General features: G+C 39.0%; 1 long non-coding RNA gene across 2 annotated transcripts; it reads right to left on the bottom strand.

Moving 5' to 3' along the window:
• Window positions 1-5,021: 5,021 nt before the first annotated feature.
• LOC148853976 (uncharacterized) lies at window positions 5,022-8,721 on the bottom strand. Of its 2 annotated transcripts, XR_016112942.1 has the most exons (3): window positions 8,613-8,721; window positions 7,702-7,922; window positions 5,022-5,430 (listed from the first exon to the last, which is right to left on the bottom strand). It is a non-coding gene; the product is annotated as an uncharacterized LOC148853976 (long non-coding RNA). The 2 variants fall into 2 exon arrangements; XR_016112941.1 differs by lacking the exon at window positions 8,613-8,721 and having other exon boundaries at window positions 7,702-7,950.
• Between the last annotated feature and the right edge of the window lie 1,109 nt (window positions 8,722-9,830).

Below are 9,830 nucleotides of genomic sequence, written 5' to 3' on the forward strand. Positions count from 1 at the left end.
ATAGGACCTCAATAGCTGCTAGCTGCTTTACAGGGCATGAGAATGGCCAAAACACTAATTTATAGGAGTTTAGTGGTGGAAGGGGACTCAAAGGCGATTGCGAGCTGGCTGAAGAATAGCAACCAAAGCAAGTGGAAAATAAGGTATATAATGAGGGAGATTAAATACTTGGCTAGAGAAATGGAATCCATTTTCTCTTGGATACAAAGATATCAGCATATAGTGTGGCTGAGACAATTGCCAGGGGGTAAAGAAGGTTCATTTGTTTTGGGGTCTCTTGTAATAATCTGGAGAAAATGGGTGAAGCAGCTTTTGTCATCCTGAAATTGAGGATGCTCAACTATATAAATATCTCATTCTTTCTCATCAGTCAATAAAATATAAAAGGACACCAATCAAAAAAAAAGTGTTGGGGAACCCCACTAGATCATCCATTTCAGAGAAAAAAAAATTGTATGTACTGTTTCCAACCATTCATCCTTCTTTCTAACACAAACACCTTCACCTGATTCAGTAAAGTCTGATCTTTCACACTTTTTTCTCAAACCATCTTCGAACCCATACAGATGACACCGTTCAGCTATAGGCACCTAGGAGAAATTTTCAAGAGAAGATGACATCATTCAAGATAAGACCACTCTCTGTGAAATGTGAAATCCAGCACAAGGCATCAAAGCCTCACAAAAGAAGATACACGTTGAGATCAACTTGTTATGGACAACAATTGTAAGATGAAAAAGAAGATATACAAGAAACCTTGACAAAAGAATAGCATATCCAAACAATCTTCTTAAGATCAAACCTACAAGCAATTGATAAATTTGTTTAGGTGTGACAATTCATGAATTGTGATATTGGGTGGAGAGAAACACAAGGGAAAGAAGACAAGTTGTCTCTGAGATAGAGAAGTAGGTAGAACAAGGGGGTATCATGATTATTTGGCCCAGAATCCATCATGACTCATGACACTATTCAGTTCTGCTTTACGAGAACAGATTGAATAATTCTTTTCTTTGGTAGAATGTTTCCCTATATTACCTAGATACAGTCAGGACACAGCTGGATGAAATATCAGATATGAAATTTATACTAAACTTGAAACATCCAACACAATACAGCACCCTTGTACAGGCATCCAGGTATCAGCACCTTAGTACAAAATTTACATAAAATTGAAGCATCCAGGTATCAATGTTTCCCATTGGAAATTCCAGTTCCTTTTGACTTACAGTAACCCCTAAAAAAATATTTCACCAGATGCCAAGAGAAACCAACTGTTCATACATCAAAGTTTCCTGACATCCTTTGAAAAGATGGTGGCTGGTAGAACATAAATCCAAGCCGGTTGACCTAAATTATAAATTCCCTAAAAAAGCATTTTAATCAATTTATAAAAAAAAATCATTTTGATTAATAATTCTAAACCTAATCAGTGTCTTTCCCCTCATTGGTGCTCTCTCTGTAAGGTTAATTGTGAGAATTGCTCTCACTTATTAATTTCCTGCCCCTTTTCTTCTTCAATTTGGGAATGGTTTATTTCTTTGTTTGGGTGCAGGTGGAACCCTCCATCAAACGTACAAAGTCAGTTTGCCTCTACTTTTTTTTCAGTTGGCCAAAGAAGAGGGACAGAATTCTAGGGAAGTGCATGAGAGCTGCAATTTGCTGGACAATTTGGGAAGACAATGATGTAGGACCAGCTCAGTTCTAGTCCTTAGAGAATGAATGGTCTTCTTGATTAGAATTTTATGGCTGTTGATGGATGAATGGCTTCTTGAAGGAATAAGAGAGAAAATAGGGAGAAAAAGAAGAGAGAAAATACCTGGAATCACTCACAGGGTGCCTAGAATCACTCTAAGGCATGGGAATCACTCACCATAGTTAGCATAAGCTGAAGAGAACTCAATATAATTCATTGCCTTTGTGTAAAACGTCCATACCTATTTATAGACTCTAAACTCATAATAATCTTAGGAGTCAAACTGTTACTCAATAATGCTAGTAAAACTCAAACTAAGCTGTCATATTATTTCAAAAGAAGACTCAATAACTCTAACCCTACTTATGCAATGACTCTAACATTTTAAACATAAACAAATTATAACTAGAAAAATTAAACCCTATCATTGGACCCCACAGAAAATTGCAAAATGACAAAAATACCCCTACAGTCAAAAAATACAGAAATGCATAAATTTTCATAAAATTCCAATTTTGCCTCTTCAGCTCTTGCATCAGAGAGGAATCAGAGAATCTTTCTTGATAAAGAAAAAAGCAAGGATGCTATTATTGAAGCCATTACCATTAGAGTAGTCCATTGGGTGAAAACATTGGATCTATTCAAGGATACTTCTGCAGATGAACTAACGAGAAAATGGTGGGAGGTGGTGGTTCTTCTCCTCTTAGAGAAGTTACTAGGCCTGTTTGATCCTCTCTATCTCAAGATTTCATCAAGCTTAATTTCAATGATAGCAGTGAAGGTAATCCAGGTCCATCTGGAATCAGAGGAGTCTTCAGAGACAAGGAAAAGTCATTGTGATTTATTCAAGACCAATTGGAATTGGTGATTCATTGAGAGCTGAGATTATGGTTGTGGTGGAAGGCGTCTGAAAGGCTAAAGATCTGAATATTAGAAAGCTTCTCATTGAGGGTTATCTGAAGCTTGTGATTAAGTGGCTTCAAGGGGAGGAGAATGCTGGATGGTGGTACTATATCTTTGAAAAGAGAAAAGCCTTGAGATTGCTTCAGGGGATGGTTTCAAATGGGTGAGAAGGAATGCCAATGTATTTGCTGACACACTTGCTAAACAAGGGGTGGGAAGGGATAGCTTGTTTTGGGCTGTGTTGTAATAGATTCTTTTATTGGGGAGGGCTAAAAGAGTTTATCTCTCCCACTTTTAGTTCTTGTACACATTTGACTCCTTCTCAATTAATGAAATTGTTTCTATTATTGATAAAAATAAATAAATTATTAAATTCTAAATAGCACTTTAGTCAACAAATTGATCTCAATAATGTCGACCTAGAAAGAAATGGATCAGACAAATGAGGATTTTCAACAATGCTCTGTTAGGAAAATGGATGTGGAGATTTGGTATGGAAAGAAATAAATGGAGGAGGAGTTCAGTTGCAGCTAAATATAACACAGATAGAGGTGATTGGATAACCACCTCTTTAGGTTGCTCAGTTTGTAAAAAAAATTATGGAAATCCTTCCTAATTTCAGCAGAGGTTTGAATCCTAAACTGGGGAAAGGTGATAGGCTGGCCTTTTGGAAAAACCCTTGGTGTGGAAATACTCCTCTCTCAGACCTGTTCCCGCAGTTGTTCCAGCTTGCCAAGGCCTAAGATGTAACTATATCTGATTGCTATGAGGTGAATGGCAGCTCAGTTATCCAGTATTCATCATTTAGAAGAAACTTTCAGGACTGGGAGATTGGGAAATTCTCAAAATTACTTGAGCTGATCTCTCTTCAGCCCCTGGATCTGCTCAGTGCTCACAGATGATAGCTGGACTTGGAACTGGAGTTCAGATGGCCAGTTTTCAGTCAAGTCCTTTGCCCTTTACTTGCCAGACAGGAATTTGGAAGACATGCCTACAGCTAGAATTTGGAACCCAATTTCTCCTTTTAAAATCAATGCTCTGTTTGGGCTTCAGCTATAGACAGGTGCTTAACCAAAGTTCAAGTTATCAAAAAGAGGTTTACACCTCCAAGACCTGTTATGTGTGTTATGTGGCCAAGCTTGGAGGATAGTAATCATCTGTTTCTCCACTGTTTTATCTCAGCCATGATCTGAAATCATTACTTTTCAGCTCTGGACTTGCCTGGGTTATGCCTGGATCAGTGAAGGAGTTGTTCAGGTGTTGGGAATTACAGAGTCTGTCAAAGCTTGCTAGAAGTCTGTAGGGATCAATTCCGGCAGCTGTAATCAGCACTATTTGAGCAGAAAGAAATAAAAGACTCTTCCACAGTATCTCCAAAAATCCAGAAGAGCTGATTGCATTTTCTTTTGAAAAATTGCTCTCTTGGGTCTCAGCTGTAAAGGAAATTCAGGTCTCTCATCTTGGGGCTAGGCTGAACTTTAGGAATTTCTGGCATCTGTAATGGTGTATGGTCTGTCTGACCCTTCCCCAAGAGTTTTTTTTTTTTTTAATTCTCATATCAATAAAATTGCCTTACCTTTTTCCGAAAAGTAAATAAATAAATAAACAATGTCGACCTAGAAACCATTACCACCACAGATAAAAAAACAACTTATAAAGGTAGGCTATAATTTGGAACACCAGGTAATCATGAAAATTCTTTTGCTTTATATGCATTTCCTATTTTCAGGTATGGAATTCCAAGATTCCTTTTGGGTTTTGTTACTCAAAGAAAACAAATTAAAAAATAAATAAACATTTTTTCCAGACTCAAGAGATGGAGACTTTTGGACCATTCTGGTCTGTAGGATACTAGCATGTAATTCGTGAAATCAAATGAAGATCATCATCCATACCATGTGAAGCTAGTAACAAGTGAGAATATGTATGAGAATGGAAATACTAAAGGTCGGCACTAATTGACCATGTAGAGGACCATCAATTAGTTCAAACAAACTTAAATACAAGCAATTAAGAGCCAGAAATTATATGGTTTTTAAAAGCGAAGCAGCTTATATATCTCAAATTGAACACATGGAAACACTATTTGACAATAAGGAAGACATTAAGTAATATATGGAAAGGTACAAACACCTAGAAAAGGTCAGCATCAAAAGACAACAATACTTGGAGAACCATTATCCATTCTAGGGTCAAGAAGCAAGTACTAAAAGACATTTTCAAAAAAAAAAATGCATAAAAAATGCTAACTCCCACTCCTGCTAAATATGAGAAATACATTATAGAGAACCTTGTTGGCCTGAAACAGGAAAATTCTACTTCAGCATATCAACATAACATTTCATAGATGGTCAGCATATCAGTTCAATTCTACCTCAACTATTTATTCTGGTGACAATCCCTTGTAAACAAAACTCTGAGATATTCAAAATCACTCTATGAAAGCCATTTCCCCTACTCAATTGATGACTTTATTGTACAAAGAAACAAACAAGCAAAGCCCCATCAAGGGCCAGAATGTCGTAAGATGAACCAAATACAAAAATATGTTTTCTTTTCCTCAACAAGAAGGATAATGATCCTCCACAGTCTCTAAAAAAACATATATCTGCGAGGAAAGGTTAATAGAAGAAAATCACATTCAAGAAGCAGTTATATGTTCTACAGATATTAAAACTTCTCCCCATAGTAATAAGCAGTGCCAACCATCAAAGCAACTGTGGCACCTTGGACAACCACCCGTGCTCTCATTAGCTTCTGACCCAACTGAGAGTTCCCCTGTCTAAAACTGATCAAGCCGGCTGTGAGAACCCCTGCGGTTAAAAGTGCACCTGAAATATTTACAATCATCAAATGAACTGAAAGTGAGTACCAGAACCAGAAATAGCCAAAATAATTATTTAGTGGTTTTTTTAGATAAATAATAATTATTTGGTGTTTCCTATTCGCGTATTTAACTAGCCATGTTCTTTAAAGGAATACTTGAAATTCTGTCCTTGAAATGTTAATCACATTAGCAAGAATCTTTTTACCTAATCAAAAATCTATTTGCAAAATTCCAAAGGGTGAACGACACAGCACATCTTCTTGACCACATTTCAAACCAGATAGTTTGCAAGATGGAAAATAGTGAAAGCAGAATGGTAACTTGCAACTGTGGAGATGCTGCTGATGCAGAAATTGTGGAGATGAGGGCTCTCTATTTAGCAGTTGAAGTGACATTGAATTTTCCAGATAGAGAGGTGTTGGTGCAGGGTGATTGTTTGGTGGTGAAATCCCATATGACTAGGGGTGTCAATTGGACTGGATTTGGTCCAATGTGAGTCCATTATAAATGGACCAGGTCCAATCCAACCCAATGAATGTTTTGGACCAATTTGGACCGTCCAATCTGTTCAAATTCATTTTGATTTAGATTGGTTTCAACCCAAACCGGGTCCATTGACACATATATTCTTATCTTATATCAATGGACCAGATATTGGCTTAATCCAACCCAATCCAATATAAATTTGTTACGGACGGACCAGGTCCAATCCAATCTAACAAATATTTTGGATCGGATTGGTCCAATCCAATATGTCTTGTTGGTCCATCCAAATTGATTTTGGATTGGACGGGATCCAATCCAAAACCGGTCCATTGACACCCTTACATATGACTAGTGGATTGGCTACTGTACCTTGACGATGGGAATATTTACTTTGTGATGCTAAACAATTGGCTTCTACTCATTGTCATATTTCCTTTTCTTTTATTGGTAGGAGACTTAATGTATTAGCTCATAACGTAGCTAAATGGAGTCTTAGTTTGAGTCAGTATGGGGAATGGGTAGGTAGTCCACCTCCTTGTATCAATTATATTTTAATGAATTAACTATGTTTTAGAAGCAAAAAAAATGCAACTGGATCAGAGAATGTGAACCCAAATCCAACAAGAGGAATAGAAGATGTCTCTACTTACTAGTTGTATGGGGCATTACCATGTCTTTAACCTCTCTGGAATTTGTTGTATGACCAAACATAAGGTCACCAGACACGTAAAATCCTAGGTTCTAAGTTCTAACGATGTTAACAATGCAAAACATGGGTAAGAGTGTCATATCTGTGTCAGATATGGATGGGAGAAACAGAGTGTAATTTTAAGAGTAATACATTTCATTAGACAAATGGACTTATATCTAGAAATACTAGAATGTAAACTTTAGTTTACGGCCACCAAGAGGTGGCCAAACATTTGGCAGTCAAGTAAAACCAACACCTAGACCCACACCAGTCCTTCGTATGGTATTATGTTTGAGCTCATTCTGAAATAATCCCCTTAGTCTGAGCTTTTCCTCCTTGAGACAATCAATCATCTTACAATCTCTCTGTTTCCTTCTCCTCCATTTTCCTCATTAATTCCTCCACGGTGTGTATTATTTGCCTCTTTTTTTAAGAAAGTAACTAAAAATTCCATTGCTGGGACGAAAAGGATTTAAATGAGGGGACGTGGTGTAAAAAAATGAACTGTTGAAGCCCTACATTCCATCAAAAAACGTAGGAAGGACTATAGCTCACAGAAAGATCCTCCCCACTCCCCCTCTAGCTAAATGCCTAAATACTCGGCCACAGAATTGTGCTCTATTGGGAATTGGAATCTAACTCATATAGGGTCTCTAAACGTGTTGGGATAGTGAGCTAATCGACACTGGGCTGAAATATGCTCTATTTGCCTTCCCTTTAATTTTTTCCAGTCCAGTGATTAATATTTTCTTCTTCCCTTCTACCATATGCTCCCTCATTCCCCTTCAGGATCCATCAATTCCAGGAAAAACCCATTAAGAACGAGTCACTAAGATACGTTAACATAACCGGATATGGAAATCAGTAGCCAATCTATTATGACCAAGTCAACTCCTCTCAATTGTTTATCAAGTAGTTTACATATTATTCAGGACAACATGAAACGCAGAAACCCCGGACTACGAAAAAATAAAAGAAACTGTTGGGGTCAATATTTAAAAGATTCAAACTTCTAACCAAGTAACCAGTGTGAATGTAATGATGAATAATGAGTCAGAAAATACAAATTGTACGTAACATTAAACGCGAGTGTATTACCTATAGGGACAAAAGGATTCTTGGTGCGCTTCTTCTCATTAAATAGATTTTCCAGTTCAGATTCGGAGGTACCAATCTTCTCCATTGGGTCGAACGAAGGAGAGAGAGAGAGAGAGAGAGAGAGAATACGAAATCACAGCAACAAGGAACAAATAAAAAGAATTCAGGACCGCCAAAACGATGGGCACCCCTCTCGCGTGTCTTTGAAGACTGGTGAACACCTGTGAATCACAAAACCCAGTCCATCACTTGGACGGTTACGGTTGGACCAGCAATAAATGACTGCACGAGCTGAGACACATTTGCGCCCCACAAACGCCCCACATGCACATGCTTTGCGAAAATCTCTCGAAGACATTGTAGTGGGAGATGTTTTCGATACACGGTTGAGATATGCTGTGGGGCGCGCCTTCTGAAGCGCAGAAGCGAATTCGTACGAACTAAAGACCAGATCCAATACAGAAGCTTGGCCCGGATTCACAATAGGTCTGCACTCGGCTAGATTGCTCGTCCATTAGGGATAGGATCAGTGTTTTGCAGTTGATTCAGATGATCAGACCGTTTGATCTGAAAATCATTTAGACAATTGGTTTCATTTCACCCTTAACATGTTATTGGGTCTAAAAACCGTTGATTTGGTCAAAGAATTATTGATCTAGGTGGTTGAATTGTCAATTTATTCATCCCAAACAGCAGTTCACAGTTTGACAAGGAAGCAAAGGAGATTCAAATACAAAAATAATGAAGAATGATCTCATATCTGAGATCATCCTAGAGAAAAAGAGAGAGATCACAAGAAATCAGATCTGAGATCTCAGTTCTCATATCCCATATCTGATATCAGAGAGAAATTTGATGCTCAGATGATGCATTGCTATTGCCGCTGCCATCTTCATTGTTGTTGTCATTACCGGTGAATGTTGGATGATCCTCCTCCTCCTCCTTTATCTCTCTTCCTTCTTTCTTTTTCTTTCTTACTTCATTCATTTTCTTTCTCTCATTCATTTACTTTTATTTCCCTTTATCTCTTCCTTCCTTTATTTATTTTTTTCTTTATCTCCCTCCTTTCTTTCATTGTTTTCTTTTTTCTTTCATTTTTTTTCAGTTAAGTGCCAATAATCAGATATGTCTATTTCTCTTAATAAAAGATTAAACGGTTTGAACTGTTTGACCCAAATGATCAAACCACCAACCTAAAAATCTTATGGTTAAAATGATTATATTTTCAAGTCAGTTTTTTAAATCTTGATAAAATTAACTATACGCAATAATTATTTATACTTTTACCAACTGATGGTGGCTCAGTTGATAGATTCTCTGATTCATCGGAGTAGAGATGTGGAATCAAATCCCGCTGCCACCAATGGTTAGAAGGATTAAGGGAAAGGGGATGAACTACCCCTGTTGTTGAAGCAAAAAATAACTATTTACACTTTTACAGGCTACACAGACTCTTGGACGAGTTCGGATGGGCTCCCCATACGGAGCGTTCCACATACACTACACGTCACATCACATCTCGCGAGATCACCTCTCCGCCCCACAATGCCCCACTGTCACGGGGGTAATTCTACAGCGGAAGAAACCCGTGCGGCGTCCTGGCCAAGGCAGGCCAGGACAAGCCTTTGTGCGCTTAGAGGCTAGGAGTTGCCCGCTGGGATGGCTCCACCAAAGTCAGTAGCACTGGATCATGACCTCAAGTCCAATGGCCGGGGCACTCTTCTGGCTCAGACCGGTCCATGGGAGGCGCCGCTTACGTGCTAAAGGGGGACAACCATCATGGAAGGCGACTATGCGCCGATGAGGTGACTTGGCACCGATGTGTAGGGTCTCCTGTATGCCGATGATGACAGGCACCTGTGTGCCATGATGATAGGCAACCGCTTGGGCCGGAACCCACCCGTGCGCTAGGGGCAACGGGATAGCTCAATCAGCTTGGGCAAGGGGCTGGCGAGGTGTAGGGACATGCTTGAGCCGGGCCCGCGTGCCAAGCCTCCCTTGAGTGTCGGCAGCGCAGTGCCGGTCCAACACTGTCCCCATGAGCTAGTGTGCGCCCATGAGGAACCCTGGTAGCCATGCTAGCCATTAACCAGGGCCGCCCCGCAAGGGGATGATGGTCTAAGAGTGCC

The sequence above is a fragment of the Nelumbo lutea genome, chromosome 4 (assembly GCF_056320005.1).
Source record: "Nelumbo lutea isolate HS-2025 chromosome 4, American lotus-T2T, whole genome shotgun sequence".
Lineage (NCBI taxonomy): Eukaryota > Viridiplantae > Streptophyta > Magnoliopsida > Proteales > Nelumbonaceae > Nelumbo > Nelumbo lutea.